Genomic DNA, 23,759 nt, shown 5'->3' with positions numbered 1-23,759 from the left:
ATCTCTACTTTCCAATCCAGAACAATTTGTAGAAATTGCTGGTTTTTAATAGTGTTGAGAAGGGTAAAATGGGGTTTAAAAAAAATAGGCCACATAACTTCATATTTAACTGTTATTAACATTTTTGAAATAGAGGGTATATCGAAGTCTATTGGTGTCAATCTATATGGTAGGTATAGTCCATTTGCAAAACTCAAGGTATGTTAAGTTTGTTAACCAAAACCCATGATTTGTTTTAAGTCCGACAGATGAAAAGATTTTGGGGTCGTGTTTCGTAGATCATTTGGTCCTAGTTTACCATGGTCATATGTCCTTTTAGCTTCCTATTCTTTCATTGGTAATTAGAAAAAGACCAAATTTTGGTCGTCCATCAAGTCCAAAAGATCACACAAATATAATTAGCAAGGGCATATGTCCTTGAGGGGAGTAAATGACTTCTAATTTTTGCCTCCGAAAAAAAAGCTTGCGGTGCTTTCCACTCCCGAGCTCAAACCTTCAACGGGATGCGGTTTACCTTATATCACTGGACTCAAGAAGGCTGTTCGGAAAGGCAAAGAGGAGGTTATGGTAAGTGGTGGATTAGGGTATTTGGCGTTCCCCTTTCTATCTAGGTCTTCAAGGAGATAGGAGATGCATTGGGCGGCTTTATTTCTTCAGATCCGGATAATCTAGCTTGGAAAAACCTTGAGGCCTTCCGTCTTATCGTTTGGAGTAGGGCGGTCTAAAACATTCCCAAGTGTGTGGAATAGGAAGTGGAAGGTACTAGGTACTTGTTGAGGGTTTCCGTTGAAGACCTGGAGCCCTGGTGTTTAGCCGAACCTTGGTGATGCGGCGCAATCTGGGCATTCTTAGCAGGCAGATGTCTGGCTCCTAGTTGGTGGCGAACGGTACCTGAGAAGAGGAAGGTGAAGGATTCTCGTGGGACTTGCCTGGTGGGAATACTCCGATGCTTAAGTTAGAACACTTGAGAGAGCTGTAAGGAATTCAGAGAGAGCTAAGAGTGCAGGTCGCTTTGGCACTGGGGTCTTTAAATATAGATGTTCTTGTCAAATCGGGTGTAACCGCCATTGGCCCTCTGGCGCAGCCGTTATGTGCCAGGGCTGCGCAGGTAACGGTTGCAAAGTACTGCCCAATTGGATGAGAGACCCGACCCGGAAAGGACAGACATGCCACCACCTTTCGAGAGACGTGGGTGCAGTCTGCTGGGCTGGCAGGGACTGCACCGTTAGTTAGGAGACATGGTGCAATCTGACGGGTACGGTCTTGTTAGATAAGAAGCTTCCCGAAAACGCTGCGTCGCTTAGTAGTGAGCTATCCCATAGCGAGCTACCATGTAGCGAGCTCCTGGAGGTATCCCGAGGTGGTTCCGCTTGAGGTTGCCTTTGGGGGCAGTCCTCTTGCCTAAGTATTGGAGCGAGCTGGTTATCCGAGATCGCGAGTTGGGATAGACTTGGAGTATTCCCTTTCAACATACCGGGGTCCTTGAGCTCGCGCTATAGCGAGCTCGTTCCGTTGTGAGTTGTAATGTAGCGAGCTGTCTTGCGAGAATCTTAACGAGCTCATTACTCAGTCGCAGTCTGGCTATCATGCTGAGTTGTTGCTTATGCTGAGTCACATCCACGTGTCGCCTTCTTAGGAGGTCAGGTCAAATCACCCTCCATCAATTGCTCCCCACTCCTCAGGCTAAGGATTCTATTTTAGCGCGAGGAGTTCATGGAGTGTGACGGGTGGACTTGACCCAAAATTCAAACTTGATTGACTGATCGTATTAAATACACGCGGATGTCAGGCGATTTCTAGACTTTTCGAATGCCAAAAAATGCGCCAAAATGGCTCTCAGTTCTAGAAAATGTGTAGTCGGCATTACCTTAATCATTGAAGACATGCAGGCAGTCACATTTTGGCTTTAGAAGACGTGCGGTCAGCTTGACTGCGAACCGTCAGATTCACCTTGATCTAAGCCGTTGATTCGTGGACATTGTGGCTATAAATAGGAGGGCCCTAAGCATCATTTCCTTTACGCCAACTTGCCTTGCTTTCGGATTCTGAGGTCATGCCTTCATCTAGTTGCTCGAGCTCTTCTCCTATTCACACCGTCTTTTCGGTTTAACTTTTCCCTGGTGAGTCTTATAACTTTGTCAGCATGTCTGGTTATCCGTACAACATCTTTCCCTGGGGCGGTAACCAAGATGACGGTCCTTCGAGCTCAAGGAGAGCTTGGGGGCAGGCTCCGGAGGCTCGGGAGGCCTTCGGTGAGACGGCTTCCACCACCCGGGGTAGGGAGCCAGACAACTTTGGTCATTCCTCCATGTCGATGGAGAGACTCAGGACCTTGGTTATTCAATTCAACCTTCCCAGAAACCTCATCTACAATCTCCCATCCGGTAACTACGCTTGGGAACACGGTTACGATGAGATCGTGATCTTCCAGGAACAGCTCATCGCTGACCTTCGGCTTCCTCTGCTTCCTTTGATAGTGGAGGTTTTAAACCATTTTAACGTTACCATAGACCAGCTTCACCCCAACTCAATCCAAAATGTAATTGGAACTATTTCTTTGTTTTTTGAATACTATCTTCCTCTTGATCTCGACATCTTCTCCACCATTCTTTCTATCAAGAATGCTTCCCCCTGAGCGCCTCCAGAAAGGCGTTCCTATTACTTCTCTCCCCGTAAGCTCTTACACGAGCTGCCGAACAGGATCCCGGCTTGGAAGTGGGATTATTTTGTAGTTCGCAACCCCGAGGGTGGCCCTTCCCAACCCATTGGAGGGCCGCCATCCAGGATTCGGGGGCTGACTAAGATCCAAAATTTTGGGAAACGCTACAATCCTGGGCAGCAGTTGGCTTCCATTGGTCGAATTACTTGACCGAGGACAATCTCGCACAGGCCAGCTTGAGCCCCGATAGGTTGCCTTTTAGGTCGCACAATACCTTTTTTTGTTGGCTGCCAAAAATCACAAGGCATTAGTCCAAAATTTTGGGAAACGCTACAATCCTGGGCAGCAGTTGGCTTCCATTGGTCGAATTACTTGACCGAGGACAATCTCGCACAGGCCAGCCTGAGCCCCGATAGGTTGCCTTTTAGGTCGCACAATACCTTTTTTTTCTTTTTTTTTTTAGTTGGACTAATGCCTTGTGATTTTTGGCAGCCAACATGTCTGATGTAGATGCGCGCCACCTTCTATCAAGCAATCAAAAGCGCAGGGCGAAGAGGTCGCGCCCTGACCGAGCTTCCACTTCCGGGAGCACTGAGTTCGAGGCTGCTGATCCAGCCATCTTTCCACCACTGCCTGAGGTCCCACCGGTCCCATTTTCCGGAGTAACCATGGAGGGTGGCGTAGAAGAATGTGAGGTCCCGGCGCAAGGGCAATACCCTCCATCTGAGCAGTCCCACCCCTTCGCTTTCCCGCGATTCCCTACCGGTGGGTGGGAAAGCGTCACTGACTTCACCGTGGCTTGGTGAAGGAGTCGGAAGGCGGTCTCTAATGAGGAGGTCGCCAGCTGGGGAGGGATGGACCCTAAGCAGCTCGCCAGGCTGGCCTCAGCCCACTACATGGTGGTAAGTGGCTGCTTTCTTTTTTTTTCCTTTCTTTTTTCTTCTTTTTTGTTTTTTGACCTCGACTTTTTGTTGGCAGGTGAACTCCGCCATCCATGCCATGGCCCTCTAGAACAACATTCACTCCGCCGATGCTCTCGCTCAGAGGTCAATCGTGTAGAAGCTCTAGGGCGAGCTCGACTGGGCCCAAGGTGAAGTCCTTCAGGCTTGAAAGGGGAGCGAGGCCTAGGAACTGCTCGTCTAGGACCAGGAGGCGCAGATCGCCCAGCTCTGTGAGGAGAGCACTCGCTACTAGGAGGAATCATCGAGGGTGGCAGTGGAAAGGTAACTTCTTTGCCAGCAGGTCCAGGACTTGGAGTCCGTGCTTCAGGATTGGACTCAGAACTTTGACGCCATGATGGAGGCTGAGCGAGCTAAGGCGGTGTGGGACTTCAAGGACTCTCAGGAATACCACGACCTCCAGGTGCAGTATGGCTCGAGCTCCTATCGTTCTGGATTCAAACTCTACCGTTGGCTGGTCCGGAAGAAGTTCTCCGGTCTCAACCTTGAGGGTATAACGATGAAGGGTCTGGATCTAGAGACGGCGGACTTGGCGGAGGAGGAGGAGCCTAACTCTCTGGAGGATGACGAGGGCGTGGAGGCGACTGATCTTTGAGGCTGGTTGCTGCTCTTCTTTTTCTTTCTTCTGAACTATGCCAAGGAGGCTCTCTTGAGTTCTTGGGCACCTCTTGGTGGTGACAAAATGGGAAGTGAAGGCTTGTACGAACTGCACCCAACTTCTTATCGATCCAGGCACGAGGTTCTGGTACCATGTGCGGGCCACTCCTTTGAAGGTGGTGAAGAAAGCCACACACATATAGTATTATCGAGCTCATCGGCGCCTCTGCTGTTGCTTTGTCTGCTCGATATTGGTGCTACTTGCTTCAGTATTACCGAGCTCAATGGACTCGAACTGCTGATGATAGCTGTGAACCGAAGGGCCCTACCTGTAGTCTACGGTTAGGACCTCAAACTGGTTTTCTGCGAGTGGGAGCTCGAATTGAGAGTGCTGGGGTGATGCGGGCTTGACTGGCTGGGATGCCCCCAACTTGCCTACAGGCTACGAGGCGGGGGTGGCTGGCCTCTCCTTCTTGTCGTGGGATGAGGTTTGGCTCTTGGAAGGATTCTGGGCTTGAGAGGCCTCTCCCCAGCGAGGACGTCCACTTCGACGAGAGGGCTTGGCCTGCTTCGTGGCCGGGTGCCAAGGAGGAAGCGACTACTGGGCCTGAGGCAGTGAAGGGAACTGCTGTTGGTACTGGTACTGAGAAACTTGATGTAGCACTTGCTATTGGTAGAGTTGAAACTGCTGGAATTGTTGCATTTGAGCTTGCATAGCTCGCATGCACTGCACAAACCGTGGAAGGGAGTGAAGCGTTCACAGGTGCCACTGTGTGAGGCACGTTCAAGCTAGGAACTCCGTCCACAGAGAGGGGGACAGTGAACTGTCCAATGCAGACAGTGGGGAGATGAGGTTGTTCCCTAGAAGCGTTCTGGTCGGCACCACATCCGACATTGCTAGAGGAAGCCATGATTGCTGAGTTCTTAGAGAAAGTTGCAGAAATTAGAGGATGGCTTTTTGAAGTGATCCCATAGACGGCGCCAAATGATGTTGCGCAATCTGGGCACTCCTAGCAGGCAAACGTCTGGCTTCTAGCTGGCGGCAAACGGTACCTGAGAAGAGGAAGGTGAAGGATTCCCGGGGGACTTGCCCAGTGGGAATACTCCGATGCTTAAGTTAGAACACTTGAGAGAGCTGTAAGGAATGTAGAGAGAACTAAGAGTGCAGGTCGTGCTAGATCAGTTAGAGTCGCCCCTTCGGCACTGGGGTCTTTAAATACAGATGCTCTTGTCAAATCGGGTGTAACCATCACTGGCCCTCTGGCGCAACCGTTATGTGCTAGGGCTGCGCAGGCAACCGTTGTAGAGTATTGCCCAATCGAATGAAAGACACGACCCGGAAAGGACAGACACGCCACTACCTGTCGAGAGACGTGGGTGCAGTTTGTTGGGCTGGCAGGGACTGTGCCGTTAGTCAGGAGACATGGTGCAGTCTGACAGGTACGGTCTTATCAGATAAGAAGCTTCCTGAAAACGCCGCATCGCTTAGTAGCGAGCTGCTTTGTAGCGAGCTATTCCATAGCGAGCTGCCATGTAGCGAGCTCCTAGAGGTATCCTGAGGTGGTTCCGCCTGAGGTTGCCTTTGGGGGCAGTCCTCTTGCCTAAGTATTGGAGCGAGCTAGTTATCCGAGCTTGCAAGCTGGGATAGACTTGGAGTATTCCCTTTCAATATACCGGGGTCCTTGACCTCGTGCTGTAACGATCTCGTTCCGTGGCAAGCTATAATGTAGCGAACTATCTTGTGAGGATCTTAACAAACTCCTTACTCAGTTGCAGCCTGGCTGTAATGCTGAGTTGCTGCTGAATCACATCCACGTGTCGCCTTCTTAGGAGGTGGGGTCAAATCACCCTCCATCACTTGGCATGCAAAAATGGGAGTGGAACCTAAGGTCGACTGCTCCCCCTTCTGAAATCGGATTGCTAGCAGAGAGAGAGAGAGGGGTGGGTTTCCACTGGAACATGGTTCTGTGATCTTTCCCATCAGTGAACCCATCAGTGAACACCGCAAGTGAAGGAAAAGAAGGAAGCCTCGTCAACCTCTAGTGACAGGGGAAAGAGAAGAGACAGTGGAAGTTTTGAAGGGGTTGCCGGCGCCGGGGGACGCTGTTGCAAGGATCGATCATTAGTGTCCGTTCGTAGCGGTGGGAAGGACGTTGCGATGCAGACTTTGACAAGCGCGACGACGGAGATGGTTACAATGGAGGACCAGTAGTGGTTGGAGAAATTAGAGATGTCGTTCTTCACAGCGCAACGTTCGGCGGGCGTCTCAAAATTTAAGAGATTCCTGCTCTTTGCAGGAGGGCGGGTGGGAGCGAATGTTTATTCTAGTTGGGGTGCAGGTAGATCTCTATGGGTCAACCCGATTACGTCCATTAACTCGACTGAAAGCTAAGTTAATGATGGGCTGGACTTGGCCGCTTCATTGGTAAAGCCCATGGCGTCGTACTCCCCGTACGTAGTCGTTCCTCTCAACTCAGTTTGGCAAAGGTTGGAGGGAATTAAGAACCCACTGCAAACAACGAATGGCTTGTTTACTCGCCTTAAATCTTCACCTAGGCCTGAGTTTAGCGGAGCAGGGCCACTTAGCCCTCCCTTGGAGAGAGGCAATTCCAACCCGAAGGAGGTCATGGTGTGGGAGGCTGGGATGATTTCACACAAGAAAGAGGGTTGTGTGGAGCGGGAAATCGTTGAAAGTCAAGTGGAGAATTTTTTGTATTTTGGGAAGCTTCTAGGGGTATCCTTCTTTGTGGAGCAAGAGCCTCAGTTGCGAGATTGGATCAGCTCCCCTTTCGTCCGTGATGTAAAGGATCATAACCCTCAGTTTGCGAGGAATTCGGAATCGGAGTTAGATTTGGAGACAGAAAGTTCTTGGTCAGACGTGTCTTCTACACTATCAGTTCTGCCGGTCGGAAGTAGGAAGTCCAAACTATTGAGGAAATGTTATGATCTACCGGTTGTTAGTCCTCCTCGCAGAGCCCATAACATCAGGGGAAGGGGTAGAAGAGGTAGAGGAAGAAATAGCTTGGGGTGTTAAATTGAGGGTCTGTTTGCTCTTTCTTCTTCTGGAGGTCTCTTAGGCTTTAATTTGTTAGTGTAGGCTGAGGAGTTTGGTTTCAGATCTCCTCACTGGTGCATGTTGTGTTGTTTTGTGGCCCTTGAGCTCCGGGTGCGGGTTGTAAGTGGTTTGTTTTGGGCTTCTGCAAAGTTTCTATTTACACAAACAAGGATTGTGTTGGGTCAGTAGTCATTGGTTTGGTCTGATTGGTTGGATCATGGACAGATTAAAAGATATATAGGATTTAAAATGATTTTTATAACAAGTATTTTTAGGAAGATCGTTCAACAGTCTAAATAAGATGTAATATGATTTTGGGGTCGTGTCTCTAGGCATCTAAATCATTTGGTTCCTTGTGTACCATGTCTACAAAGCTGTTAAGTAAAAGATTCTAGGTGTAGAAGGTGGAAAGCTCAGATGTTTTTCCATTTTAGGCTTTCATGAGCTTTTCGGGGCATATGTACTTTTGGCTTCCTATTCTTTCAATGGTAATCAGAAAAAGACCAAATTTTGGTCGTCCAAACTTTAAAAAGTCCAAAAGACCACACAAAAACAATTACCAAACTCCTTAGGTGGAGTTTGATAAATCTGAAAATTCATATCTGAAAAGAGGCATAGATGTTTTTTTACTTTTTAGAGGTTTTGAATCCATAACTTTGTTTGTATTGGATCAATCAATTACTATATGAAATTTACTGATTTTACTATTTTACACCTAGAATATACTATTTGTAAATGTTGACTTCAATTTGCATTAAAATTAAAAAAAATAATTAATGACTATAAAAATTAATAAATCAATAAAAATTACTATTTAATAAAAATAATTAATAATTAGTAATGTTTAATAAAAAATAATTATTAAATATTAATAATTAATAATTAATAAAAATTAAAATAAAAATTACTATTTAATAAAAATAATTAATAATTAGTAATGTTTAATAAAAAATAATTATTAAATATTAATAATTAATAATTAATAAAAATTAAAAATAATAATGTTTAATAAAAATATTAAAATAATTATTAATTAGTAATTAATAAAAAATAATATATAATTAATAATATAGGAGAGAGAGAGAGAGAGAGAGAGAGAGAATGAGAGCGAGAGAAATACAAGGAACCACCTCCGTTGCAACTTGCAGCAATGGTGGCGAAAAGACAGGGGAGAGAGGGAGAGAGAGAGTGAGGGCGAAAGAGAGAAGGAACTGCCACCGTTGCAACTTATAGCGGCGGTTGCGGGAAGACGTGAGAGAGAGAGAGAGAGAACCACCACCCTGCAACTTGCTGAGAGAGAGAGCGAGAGCGAAGGCGAGAGAGATAGAAGGAACCGGGGCCGCTGCAACACGGGAAGATAGGGGAGAGAGAGAAAGAGAGTGAGAGAGAAAGAGAGAGAACCACCACTGCTGCAACTTGCAGCAGCAGTGACGGGAAGACAAGGGGGAGAGAGAGAGCGAGAGAGAGAGATAGAAGAAACGGCTGCCGCTGCAAGTTGCAGCAGGAGACAATGGATTTGAATGGGTTTCGATTAAGACCAGTGACAATGCAATGAGAAGTCCACTTGTTGGAAGGACTTCTGCCATTCGGGCCATGCCAGAAGAGGTCCTGGTAAAAGTTTACCGGATTTCCAATGAAGAAGCAAGGAGGTTAAAGTACAACAGAGAGGAAACGTGTGTCTTGGCACCAAATTTTGAATCCAACGGAAGGTTTTCTGTAATGTAAAATAATAGCCATAAAGGAGAGTTATTTCAAGAATAATAAAGCTTTATAGGCACGGAAGTTGGTATTCATAGATGTTTGAACTCTTGAACCTTGTATTAAGAGTTTTTATAACTTGCTTTGGGTAATAAATATAGGAAAAACTCTCTTTTAGCTGTCCAATTTTGTTTCAATTTTATTAGTTGATTCTTCAGTAGTTCTGTGGGTGGGTAAGCAATGCCGGGGTTGGCCCAGCATGGTTGCATCATTTCGTTGCAATCCATTCAAAACACATACATTGGTAATCAGCTTTAATTTCCTGGATTTGGTCGCTGGCCTCATTGTGGCATTTTTTCGAACAGTGGGGTTTACTGGTGGGTAAGCAGGGCAAGGGTGGTCTAGGATGTGGGCTGGGTGTGCCTAAAGGGAAGGATCCCAGGCACATGGGGGAAGGGGGTCCTTTGTCTATGCTGCACTTGTAGAAGGAGATGTTGGGCCAAACTACGCAACCTAGCATATTGGGATGAGTTGGTATGTGGGTTGGAGAGGATTTTTATGGACTTGGTCCATTGAAACAATTCGTTGAACAGGTGGCGGCGATCTCTGTTTTCCAACCCAGAACAATTTGTAGAAATTGCTGGTTTTTAATACAGTTGATAAGGGTAAAATGGGGTTTTAAAAAAATAAATAGGCCACATATAACTTCATATTTAACTGTTATTAACATTTTTGAAATAGAGGGTATATTTAAGTCTGCTGGTGTCAATCCATATGGTATGTATAGTCCATTTGCAAAACTTAGGGTATGTTAATTTAGTTAACCAAAACCCAGGATGTGTCTAAGTTTTTTACACTAAGATAATACAAGACCCGATAATTGGCCCGCTGAGCGGTTCTACCAATTAGGTTGACAGGTTGTTGATCGGGCCAACAGGTTTTAGAAGCATAGTGGATTAGATGTTTACACAAACAAAGATTGTGATGGCGTCATTAGTCATTGGTTTGGTCTGATTGGTTGGACCAACGGTGTCCGCCATCCTGACTTATGTTGGGAGATCGAGTTGACCCCTCCAACTTTTATGGAGAAAGTTCCTTATTGGAGTAGATAAGGTTACAAAGGCGGAAGAGGTATTGGGATCCCGGTTAGAGCTATCCGAGAAGAGGAAGCGAGTAGAAGAAGAAGAAGCAAGCAGTAAACAACAGCGAAGGAGTAAGTCGCCAAAGTGAAGTCAATTACCCCACAGTAGGTGAAGCAAGTCGCCAAGGAAAAAGAGCAAGTCTCTCCATCGGAGTTCGGGATCAGGTTGACGATTTAGAACCCCGCCTATGCAAAACATAAACTTTACCACCCTAAATGCAAAATTGGGCAAAATTTTAATGCATATAAAAACAACTAAATATGTAAAATGGCCGTTCAGGATAAAGTGCGACCCAGTAAACAGAAACCCAAATAAAGGGTCGATTGTAGAGTTGATCTGTTGCAAATATTTTTTGAGACAATTTATCAAAAGAGAAGAAATAGTTCAACCTGTCGAGTAGCACAGAGAGGCACCTCAGACGAGTAGGGAGCAAGAAAGAGACCAGCCTCCTTGAGGTGCACAACCAACAGAGTGGCCCGTCAATGGATTAATTAACATGATCATGAAGGGTCGATTGTAGTATGATGCATGACTTCGGCTGGTAGAAGCTCGGTCCGAAATCTTGAGCATGACAGTAATAACCCGTCGAAGCACCCCCATAGAGAAGAAGTGGTATACTTCATAGAAGATGATACTTGCGGCATACAGTACCCACACGATGATGCTCTGGTAGTATAATTAACAATAAATGATTTTGAGGATAAATAATTCTGGTTGACTTAGGGAGTTGGCCGACATAATCTTCTAGGAAGCATTCGAGCGGATGGAGCTCGGTAAGAAGGATCTACAGCCATCCAACATACCCTTGGTTGGCTTTAGTAGGGAGGTAGTCCAGCCCTTAGGCCGGGTGAGGGTTCCAATTGTAGCGAGATCGGTGCCCATCTCGGTTTGGTTTGATCACAATTTCTTGGTGGTCATTACCCCTCACCATATAATGCCATCTTGGGTCGACTTATCCTACATTCCCTCCGAGCAGTAATCTCAACCTACCACCAGGCAGTGAAATTTCTTACAACTGGAGGCATTGGAGTTATGCGAGGCAATCAACTTAAGTCTCGAAAATGCTATGTAGCAGCTCTAAAGGCTAAAGGGATAATAGCCATCGACATCAACTTAGAGTCGCCCCTAGAGAACATCGATGAGTGAGCTCGTCTCATGGAAGATACTATCCTAGTGTTGGTCTCAAAGGCTGAGCTAGAGAAGACAGTACAAATCGGGGCTCAACTCACCGAACCAGTGCGCTTCAATCTAGTAAGTCTTTTACTTAATAATCTAGATGTTTTTGCTTGTTCGGTAGCAGAAATGCCCAACATAGACCCCTCAATAATAACTTACAAATTAAATGTTGACCCCTCAATCAGACCAGTCCAATAGAAGAAAAGGAACCTCGCCCCAGAAAGATGGAAGTTAGTAGATGACGAAGTAGGGAAGCTCCTCGCAGCAGATTTCATTAAAGAGGTCCAATGTCTAAACTAAATTGCAAACCCAGTACTTGTGAAGAGGGTCAATGGCAAGTGGCACTTGTCTGTCAACTACACAGACCTTAATAGAGTCTACCCGAAGGATAGCTTCCTAATCCCAAGAATTGACTGTCTGATAGATGTGACCTCGGGGTTCGATCTGTTGAGTTTCATGGATGCATACTCTGACTACAACCAAATCTTGATGGACTCGGTCGATGAAGAAAAAACCGCATTTGTAACCTAGATAAGCTTGTACTATTATAAAGTCATGCCCATTGGCCTAAAAAAATGTTGGGGCGACCTTCCAATGACTTGTGTATAATGTTTTTTTAGACTTAATTGGAAATAAAGTTAAGTGTTACGTAGATGATATGGTTGTAAAAACTGAGTTTTCAAATTTTTTAATTGCTTACCTAGATTGTGTTTTTAATGTCTTAAGGAAATATAACATTAAACTCAACCGAATAAGTGTGTCTTCGGTGTCACGTTGGGCAAGTTCCTCGGATACACAGTTAGTTGACATTTTATCGAGGCCAACCTAGACAAAATCTAGGCCATTCTAGATACGCGACCACCCAAGTCAATTAAAGAAGTGCAAAAATTAACTGGCCAAGAGCCACCTAGAACTGATTTATGTCTAAGTTGGTTGGACGATGTCTCCCATTTTTAAGGCCATAAAAAAGAACCAAGACTTTGAATAGACTGAAGAGTGCTAACTCGCCTTTGATGAGCTAAAAAAATACCTCAGTTCACTACCTATATTGACCAAACCCAAGCCCAGGGACGATCTTAAGCTCTACCTCTCTGTGATTGACGAGGTAGTCAGCTCGGTTCTTATTAGGGAAATAGAGAAAGTACAAAGTCCAGTTTATTATGTAAGTAAAGTATTGCACACTACTGAAGCTAAGTACCTAGATATTGAGAAATTGGCCTTCTTGTTAATGTTAGTAACCCGAAAGCTAAGACCTTATTTTTAGGTCTACACCATTGTAGTCTTGATCGGCCGACCTCTGAGGCAAATCCTCCAAAAAGTTGAGGTTTTAGGGAGACTTAAAAATTGGGCAATCGAGCATAGTAAATATGATATTCGATTTGAGCTGTGACCTACAATCAAACCGCAGGTCCTAGCAGATTTCATTGCCGAATGTACATTCAGCTCGCCAACCCTTGAAGTTGTCAAGCTAGTAACCACCTTAGAGGAATCAACCAGTGCAACACTTGTCCCGGACCGCGAAGTTCCAGCCTGGGATGAGGAGCCTTGGATCCTCCATGTTGATAGTTCGTCCAACTAGAGTGGAAGTGGAGCTAAACTGGTCCTCTACGGGCTGAGCGAAGTAAAGTTGGAGTACACCCTTCAGTTTACATTATGATCTTCAAATAACAAAGCCGAATATGAGGCCCTTATAATCGGGCTGTCATTGGCAAAGGAGGTCGGGGCAAAGCATTGTTAACCAAGTGAATGGACAATATGATGCCTGGGAGCCCACCATGTCAGCTTACCTAGCCAAGGTAAGGGAGCTCCTGCCCAACTTCCACTCTTGGCACATTCAATAGATTCCAAGGTCAGAAAACATAAAAACCTATGCGCTCTTAAAAACTAGCTAGTGTGATCGACTCTACGAAAATGATGATTTACATAGAAGACCTGCCACACCCAACCATAGAAAGGGTGGTAGAAGAGGTTGCCACTGTCCTATTGATAGAGCCGAGTTGGATAGATCCACTTGTTGATTATCTACTCCATGAAACCCTACCAAGAGAATGTAATGTAGCCCAGAGGGTAAAGTTACAAGCAGCTCGCTATGTGACCATAGGAGAATAACTATATAGAAGATCATTCACACTCCCTAGCTACACTGCTTACGTCGAACTAAAATGGACCAAGTGCTATGGGAGATCCATGAAGGTCTCTATGGAGGACACTTGGGGGGCAAGGCACTCACCCAAAAGGCGCCATGATAAGGCTACTATTGGTCTACCTTAAAAGTAGATTTAATTGAACTAGTTCAAAAGTGCAATAAGTGTTAATGACACACCAACATTTTACATCAACCCATAACCGACATGAGATATCTTACTAGCCCATAGCCTTTCACGCAATGGGGGATCAACATATTTGGTCCCTTTTCACCCGCGACCAGGCAGAGGAAGTTCTTAGTCATGGTGGTTGATTATTTCACAAAGATGGAATCACCACCCCTGTTTTAGAGGAAATGGGCCCTCATTTTTAGGTTTGAGAAATTCGATTTAAGTCTTTGATAGTGACTCCATCCTCCATGGAAAAGGAACATAATCGAGAGATTTTGGGTTCCAAGGTTGGGAGAGGGAAGGTACTAGGCACGCCTCTCTCCAAGTTATTGTAGCAACCCAATACGGGAGTTGTGTAGGCTCAGTTTCTTTTGGGTAAAAATAGAAATGATTATAGGAATTTTTTAAATCCAGAGGAGCATGCTTCCAACTTCTCCTAAGACCGATTTTGAGGTGATGTTATCAGGTCCTAGGTATTGATTTTCCTAAGGCCCTCGCCTCTTTGCCTCGATTCGCAGTCAAGAAGAAATTGCAAACGATGCTTCTCCAACATTTTAGAACCTCGAGCAACCTAGAAAAACTAAAAAAAGACTTACCTTTCGTATGTACCTTGTCAAAAGTTTTCCAATAGCTAGGATGAGATAAAATGAAGTAAAAACGAGTTCTTGATCTAGGGAATGCTTCTGGTTGCAACAACTTCTGCTTGAAAATGGAAAAGACGAGTTTGGAATCTAAGGTTCAAAGTACCTCCGAATTTTGGATGAACAAGAAGCAGTATATGGGCGGGGAGAAAACTCTCTTCTCTCTCTTCCTCTCTCTAGGGTCCTCCCTCAGGTTTCCTCTCTTCAATCCCTCTTTGGTTTTTCTCCTTCCCTCTAGTTTTTTTCTCTTTGGTTTTCTCTTTCTGGGGGCCTCCCTCTGGTTACCTTCCTCATCTCCTCTTTTTCTTTCAGGTTTCCTCTCTTAGGTTTTCCTCCTCCTTCCTTTATCTTTCTCCCTCTTTTCCCCTTAGTCTCCCCCCTTTGAGCTTGAATTAGATCAATATTTATAGAGAAAGGGAGGGTGTTAGGTTTGAATTCGTTCAGCTACACTGCATGGGATTCAATAGAGGTTTTTCACATAAATAGGCAAAGATTCTTCAAAGAGATAGATGCCTAGCCAAGCTTTCCTTTTTGGTTAAATATTTCCTTCGATTTGGGATGATTTTCACGGGTTTTGTGTTTCCAATAGGAGCTTAGGGAGTGCCTGTCATGGCATTCTCGTATTTGGGGTTGTTAATAGCAAAAACATGAATTTGATAAACTTTTAAATGCTATTTTGTTTTTTCTTGATCTCAAGTTGGGTTTATTTGGTATTTTGAGCTTTTTAAGTTTATTAGGCTCTATTTCATTGGTCCAAGTGTTATAATGAGTCAAGAATGGGCTTGACACCAGCCATCACCTTTTAAGGCTTCTGATTGGGATATATGACATGACAATTTAATTTGGTGTGTCGAAATGTTATCTTTCTAATTTAACGGTCAAATTGATGAATTTGGATGTAAAATTCGATGTGCTAGGGTTTTTTGGGTCTATGAACACAATGGTGATGTCTAGTTGGTCAAATAGGACCAGCATGATTGAGATCTATGGATTATAAGCTCAGATTAATGATATTTATTGAAATAAAATCTTTGTTTGGTGAAGGGTCAAATGGGGGAATTTTGGGATAAAATTTCGTGGGTTAGCACTTTTGAACGTCCTGAATCTAATGGAAGTGATGGATCTTTGTTCAGAGGTATATTTGGACTGATTTAGTTCAGATCACAGTTTTAGCTTATGGTTTTCTAATCAACAAGAGGGTCCAAAATGGAATCTTACTTTTTCAACAGTCAAATTGAGGTGTTTGGTTGTGAGATTTGACGTGGTGGGGGTTTTTTGGGTCTCCGAATATAGTGGCAAGTTCCGATTGGTCATATGAAGTTGGGATGATGGATGGGAGTCAAATGGAGGAATTTTAAGCTATAATTTGGTAGGTATGCATGGATTAGGGTAAGGAGCCAAGTGGCTGGTTCTAATCTAAGAAAGATATGGTCGACATTGGTAATCATTCAGGGTCATCAGAACGGGATCTTGATGTTTTTACGGTTGATCACCGCAGATTTGTGGTGGGATTCACTAGTTGAATGCTTCCTAGTGATCTTTAGGTTTGATTTTGAGGAGTTGGAGTTTGAATATTGCATAGATTGGCATTGTTAGATGAATGGTGGATCTTTGGAGTTTAGTCATGAAAATCGATATGTAACTAAGTTATAGTTTTCCAAGTTTAGGGATGGAGTTTGATTAAACATTGATGTTGATATAAAGGATGTTAATTGTCCCTTGGATTGTGTGAAATGAGGGTATTTTGGGTTTTGAAAGTCTCAAGTTGATTTGGTTATGTTTATATGTTTTTGGGGTCTAAGAGGAGGGTACAAAGAGGTAGGGTGAAGGGACCGAGCAAAAATTGGGTGTTGACAACTGGTATTTATAATCACTCAGAATGTGTAGAATTTTTTCTAGAAAAACACCGTCTATAGTTTCAGGCTACTTAAGGTATTAATCTCAAACAATGATAAGCAATTTGAAGACATCAAGTTCCAAAACTGGTGTGCAAATATGGGCATACAACAGAATTTCACCTTGGTCACCCACCCCCAAACAAACGGTCAAGCCGAAGTGACAAATAGGGCAATACTCAGTGGCCTAAGCTCAATTCTCCCAAGCTAAAGGTTTGTGGGTGGACGACCTCCCCAGTGTCTTATGGGCCATTGAACCACTATTAAGAAAGTGACCAGTGAGACACCTTTCAACTTAACATATGGAACTGAAGTTGTAATCCCAACTAAAATTAAAGTGTCGACCTTACGTTCTGAGACATATGATGAGGAGACCAATGAGGATGACCTACAGACTAATCTCGACTTGGTAGAAGAGGTTCATGATTTGGCCTAGATTCAAACCACAACATACCAACAGCGAGTAGCTCGGTACTATAATGCTTGAGTCAAGAGGTGACAATTTAAGGTTGGTAACCTAGTACTCAGGAAGGTCATGGTACCTGAGCTCGATGTAGGAAAGCTAGGTCCGAATTAGGAAGGCCCTTACAAAGTCTTTAGAGTAATCGGTGAAAATGCATACGAGCTTGAAACACTAGAAGGTACCCCATGTGTGGAATATAGACAACTTGAGAAGGTATTACCCATGAAGGAGTTCAAAAGTTCTAAGCTACATCCATGAAATTATAAAATTTTACTAAGTATGGAAGTGAAGCTATTCGTTCCAGTGACCTGGGTCGACCTCCCATCAGCTTGGATAAAATGAAACTTAAGGGATGCCAAATCGTTTTCAACACTAAAGCACCCGGGCTGACCTCCCAGCAACTCGGCCAAATGAATCCTAAGGGATGCCAAATCTCTTTCAGCACTAAGGCACTTGGGCCGACCTCCCAGCAACTTGGCTAAATGAAACTTAAGGAGAAACCCAAATCGCCTCTTTGGCTCTAAGGCCCCTAAGTCGAATTGCTTCTATGGGCAAAGATAATTCATACAGTACATTATCCTAGTAGAATTGGGAAAAGAGACACAATGTGTACTGAAATAAACTTCATTGATTTGGGCAAGAGTGAGTACATAAAATAAGGGGGAAGCAAGTTTGTAGAATTTAGGGGGTATGCAGGCCCTAAGAAACAAGTCTATAAAAGTTTAACAAGAACACGTAGGCTCTAGGAATCAACAACTTCAAAATAAAGAGCTCGAACCACCTCAACCACTACCTGTCATCACCTTGCAGCTCGTTGTCGACATCGTCTGCCCCTTTTCCCTCTTCTTCACCAACCTCATCTTCCTCATCAGGATTCAAAGGCTCCTTGTCGACCTGTACCACTAGCTCATCCGACACATCCTTAACAGATAGATGACCAAAATCGAAGCCAGGGTGCAGGGTTTTGAGGTAGTGGCAACAAAGTTTGAAATCTCTCTTCATAGAGGGAATAGCGTTAACAACCTTCTCCTAGGCATACTCCGGAGACAAACGGAAATGCTTGACAGCTGCAACCTCATCCCGATGGATGTCTTCAATGTACTTGGTCTACTGTTCCTCTAACTAGCAATCCAAAGTGGCAATGGTCCCCTTGGCCTCCATCTCATGTTGCATGTCGACACTTAACCTAATGAAGCATTGGCAATCCTCCTCAGCATTGAGCTAAATTCTCTGCATCTGAGTCTGCAAGGCGTCCATACTTGCCTACTTTTCATGCATCTTTTCTTTTTTTAGCTGAAGTAACCTGGTTCAGCAGCACCTGACCCATAGTGTTTGCCTACCAAAGAAGAAAAGAACAGTTAGAACAAAGATAGCAAGACAAGATAACTGAAACATCGGAGAGCAAAAAGACAAACCTAGAGGATACACCGAAACATCCTAGCACTAATCTCAGAAGGGTCCATACCGTTGTAGCATTGCACATCTTCTGGAAGGAGGATACTTCTCGACATGCAAAGAGCTATCAAGGGATTGGTAAGGTGGTCGAGTATAGAGACATCGATGTTGGGGACAATACGGGGCATGTCTGAGGTGTAGGGGCCAGCGGGATGCTCCTTTTAGCTGACTTGGGATGAGGAGGTGCAGTGTTTGTAGGAACCTATCCAGGCTCAGTGTACATCAGGTCACCACCTCCCTCGAGGTCAATGACATCAGAAGCATTGGCTGCTGACCTCACCTCAGTACTAGCCAAGGTACCCTCCATCAACGTGTGATCGACTAGTGCCTCCTAAAAGACATAGACCTCATCTTGGTCATGACTTCATTGGTACTGATCTGGGTCGGGCTGAATACAGTCGAACTTGCTAGGGATCTGATACGCCGTATATAGCTCAACTATATGCTCTCTACTCAACTTGGTATGACCGAATGGGGTTTCCACTTGGCGTCCACCTCTGCCTCTTGCTGAGATGATGAGGCCTCGATCTGAGAGCCTTCCTAACCTTGCAATGAGGCTTCTCCTCTTACCCAATAGAAATTTAAAGGCCTATTCTCAGAATGACCTGAAGACGTGTTACAAGGGAAATAGACTCACCAGTTGTGGGGTGATAGGAAGTCGGCACCGGCGGCAAACAAGCTTTGACAGGTGACCAAACGATGGTACTCTAATAGTGCTCTCCTCCAATTGGTCACTCTCTCCCTCAGTGAAAGCTTCAAATCAGTGTGAGTGGGACCCTAGTGGGGACCCCCTATTTATAGCTTGCTTGCGGGAAAGATTGACATCCATGATGCACTATTGGCGAATCGACGACCAAGAAGGCAACACCGCATGCGGATTATTTGAATTTTAAATTTCACACGCCCATCTTACATGCTCCTTTTAAAATTTTAAAATTTGAATTTTTCCATAGTCTTGCTTGTCCTCAAGCTAGATCAGGTGGGCAAGCCGAGCAACTTATGAGCCAGCCAGACAAATTACCATATTGAGAGCTACTCCCTTCGCCTAGCTGACGTCAACTTGGGAGTGGGGGCAATTAATAAGGGGTAATTTGGTCCTCTAAATTACATCACGACACATGGCTTCCAAGTGACACCTCGGCATTGAGTAAGCAGATCACCTTGGTAGGTCGGCTGGTAGCACCTCACCTAGGGCTGACCTAAGGTACCTCAGCCTGGCCGACCTAAAGGACCTCTAAATGAAGAGCGACCTCCCTTAGGGGCTGGCCGAGCTAAGAAGGGTACAATTGGTGACCTGCAAGGCATGCTTGCTAGCTTATTACATAGATCTGTTACCAGACCGAGTCCTTCGGAGTATTAATGCTCGACCATTAGGGCGGCCAACCCGCACCACCCGCATTAGAGTCAATCGGATGAACCTCAACCCTCTACGCAGATTATATAATCGACGTAAATACACTCTCCCAACTTAATGGAAATGGCTCTTTGAGAATATAGGACCCATTACAGAGGGTCTCTAATCTCTCACACATATATAAAGGCACCATTCTCCTTAGAGAATATACGCGTGATTAAGCTCTCGCACTCTCTAATATTTCTAGCATTCTATAGAACTCTACACTGATTTAAGCATCGGAGTGCCCATCCCAAGTAAAACAACCTGGGAACTCTAACACCTTTCTTTTGCAGAACTACTTAGCTCGGCTAGACCTAGCTCGGCCAAACGTAGCTCGACTACCAATAAAAGAAATTTCCAACTCGACATCCAAGTCACCTGCCAAGCAAGAGCCACCAAATCACGCACCATCAATAATCATACAATTTAAGGAAGAGTATCTCATTGTTTTAATTTGTCATATGTGATCTAATTCATTCACTTCCACGGTGATTCTGATGCTTCTTCATATTCCAACCAACAATACCCAAATCAAATCCATATTTGGGTATAGAAAAGCTTAATGTATTACTACTTAGATTGCATCTAGATGTACCTCAAACACATTCCATATAATATATTCCTCATTTTGTAGTTTAATTTATTAATGATATACACTAATCAAATTAATCCATGTCCCACAAAAATCCTATGGATGAATCATAGAATCCCTCTTGTTCAATTTGGAAGTAGTACAAATATAATATGTAGAGTGCAAAGTCTTGTATTTTATATTATTTTGTACATATTTGCATTGTATTAAATAGGATGGAATTGATCAATAAAAAATATTTTTATTTACGACAGAAATGGAATACAAAACTTAATAATAATAATAATAATAATAATAATAATAATAATACTAATAATAATAAAATAAACATAATTTTTTTTAACAATTCTATTTATTTAATATGATGGATATAAAACATTAGAAAAGTTTCCTAATGTTTTCTACAAAATTTTGTACGTTTTTTATTTTTTGTGTCCTATCTTTTTTAAATATTTATTATTCAAATATGACATCATGAGTTTCTTTGAAAAGTTGGATCATTGACCCACTATCTAAATAAGAAAATATCTTTGCTTTTGGATTAGTTTTAAATTATATATTTCATCTACAATATATAAATAATTTCTACTTATCGTAATTAATTTTGTTTGACATAATTAATATATAATTTTTTATATACTCTTTTAATTACTTGTATTTTTTTATTTTTTTAAAGATTTCTTATTTAACTTTCATATCATCAATTAATCCATTTGACCCAAACCACTAACCCACCACCAAAAAAGAAAAATATTTTGATTTCTATATTGATATTAAATTTTGTATTACATTTCCATCACTGATAAAATTATTTCTTATGTATAATATATTTTTTTTGTTCAATATAATGAATGTATAATATTATATATGTACCCAATATTTTATTTTTTATAAATATCTAACATTAGATATGTGCCCAAATGTTTCTCTATTTTATTTTTATTTTTTTCATTCTCTATAATTTTATTTTTGAAAAATTTATTATTTGATTATGGCATCATTTCAATTCCAGGTTGATTTTAAATTTGACATTTCATTTTCATCATTAATAAGAATACTTCTTACATTTTATACTTATTTTTGTTTAGTATAATAAATATACAGTATTAGAGATATATCCAATTCTTTTTTCTTTTTCTTTTTATTATATTCATAATTTATTTTAATTATTTATTAATCCATTTGACCCCATATGGTAGAATTGCTTACCCATCATTGGGAGGGAAGAAAATAGTTTTATTTTTAAATTCTTCTCAAAAATATTTATTTTTATACTATTAAAATTAATGTTGTAGATTTAATTAGTAGAATTTAATGACGAGAAAAATATATCTTAAATATAGGATTTAATGAGAGAATATACCTTGGATATGAGATTTAATGAGTGAAAATTGGAAAATGGTTTTATTATAAAATAGTTTTAAATTTTACATTCTATTTTCATCATTAATAAAAACATTTCATTTTTAGCATATTTATTCTTGTTTAATATGACAAATATATGATGTTAAAAATGTTTCCACTTTTTTAGTTTGTATATGTTTTTGTATTTTTCCTATTTTTGAATTTTATTATTTAATTGTGGCAATATGGATTGTCCCATTTGACCCAAAATGATTTAATTTCTTACCACCACCTAGATGAATTTTTTTTGAGGTATATCTTAAAAGTATAAGTTTTTGTGTTATTAGAATTTTTAATTTATTATGTATGGATCTAATTATTAGACTTTAGTGATGACAAGAAACAAAAATGTCCTAAATATAGGATTCATTGAATATCTTAAAATTATCTCTTTTCAACTCATTTAATATAAATAACCAATTATCCTATTTGCCCTTATTTTTTATCAATAAATTTAAATATGAAAGGATAAATTTTGTTCTAAAAAATTTCAAAAATATTATTGAGGAAATTCATAGTTTTTAAAATAGTATAATATATAATTTGAAATAAGTGTTCATTATTAATTGTCAATTATTTGTTTTAACAGTTAACGATTCTTAAAATTTAAGTTGTGTATTTTAATGGCACCTGATAAAAGTCCTGACCATTGGATTGAAATAGTAAAGTGCCTCATTGTGATGCTAACACATGTACACACGTATTTCTAAAGTACGTCATTGGGTGGTAGCACACGTACCGAAAATGCAAGTGTCATGTTATATGATCAATCAATCAAATTCATGAACCTTAGTATACAAGGACTTTTGGGAGCTGATGGGACCAGATTTAGTACTTATGGTCCAGGAGTTTTTTAGTAACCATACCTTTATTTGTCTCATTCCTAAAAAAGTTAACTGTGCGAAGGTTCAAGATTATCGATCAATCAACCTCTGCAATGTCACTTACAAAATCATAGCAAAAGTAAATAGCGAACCATATTCGTATTATTCTAGATAAATGTATTTCACCCAACCAAATGGCTTTTGTCTTAGGAAGGAAAATGGCAGAGAACTCAATAATTACTCAAGAAATGTTTCATTTCTTGAAGCACAAAAAGAGAGGTACTGGCTACATTGGACTGAAATTGGACATGTCCACGGCTTATGATTGTTTGGAATGGAAATTTTTTCTTAACATCCTGTCCCTTCTCAGTTTCTCATATGGCTTCTGTCAACTAATAAAAGAATGCATTTCCACTGTTTCTTTCTCTCTTCTAATCAATGGTACTTCTGATGGTCACTTCTACCCCTCTAGAGGTTTAAGGCAAGGTGATCCTCTATCCCTTTACCTTTTCATCTTAGCCATGGAAGGCCTGTCTAGACTTCTCTATAAAGCTGAATCAGAAAGGAAGATCCAAGGCATTTCCATTTCCTCATCCTCTCCCAAAATCTCCCACCTGTTCTCTGCCGACGACATTATGATTTTTCTCAGAGCTCATAGGGAAGAGATTGATGATCTCAATCAAATACTAAGTTCTTTTCAAACTGTCTCCAGACAAATGATTAATATGGATAAATCAAGGGTTTATTGTAGTAAAAATATCCATCCAAGGCTTCAAAGGTTAATAAGAAGATATTTAAAAATGAAGTCTTTACCAGAAAATTCTAAACACTTAGGTCTACCCCTTTTTTGGTCTAGGAGTAAACATGCTCAACTTTCTTATATCCTGGACAACATTAAAGCCAAATTAAATAGTTGGAGAGAAACAGCCATCAGTCAGGCAAGAAAACAAGTGTTAATCCAATCTATGCTCCAAGCTACTCCCATTCATGCCATGTCTCTCATCAAGTTTCCAAACAAAAAAAGGAAAAAAACCATTGACCAAATAGAAATAGCAATTAAAAATTTCTGGTGGGGAGTTTCTAAAGAAAAAACTCATCCCTATCGTTGGTGTGCCTGGAATAAATTGACCCTTCCAAAATCTTTAGGAGGCTTAGGATTCAAAAACCTAACCTTGTTCAACCGAAGCCTCTTGAAGAAAGTAGCATGGAAATTTCTTAATGAACAACATAAACTATGGGCTCAAATATGGAGTTCCAAGGTCAATTTATTGGAAATCCATAAGTCCAGAACTTTACAGGTTCAATTTATTGGAAATCCATAAGTCCAGAACTTACTGACCTAGCTTCTAAAAGTGGTGCTCTAGTAAATGAGAATTCTTGCTTTCCAATTTCACAACGACCCTAGATCCAAAGAAATCATAAATTTTCTTGGATTCCACTCCCCTTGGCACCAAATCTTAGACAGATAAAAATCTCTCAGTTACTCCA

The sequence above is a fragment of the Nelumbo lutea genome, chromosome 1, assembly GCF_056320005.1.
Source record: "Nelumbo lutea isolate HS-2025 chromosome 1, American lotus-T2T, whole genome shotgun sequence".
NCBI lineage: Eukaryota > Viridiplantae > Streptophyta > Magnoliopsida > Proteales > Nelumbonaceae > Nelumbo > Nelumbo lutea.
This window is presented reverse-complemented; position numbering follows the sequence as displayed.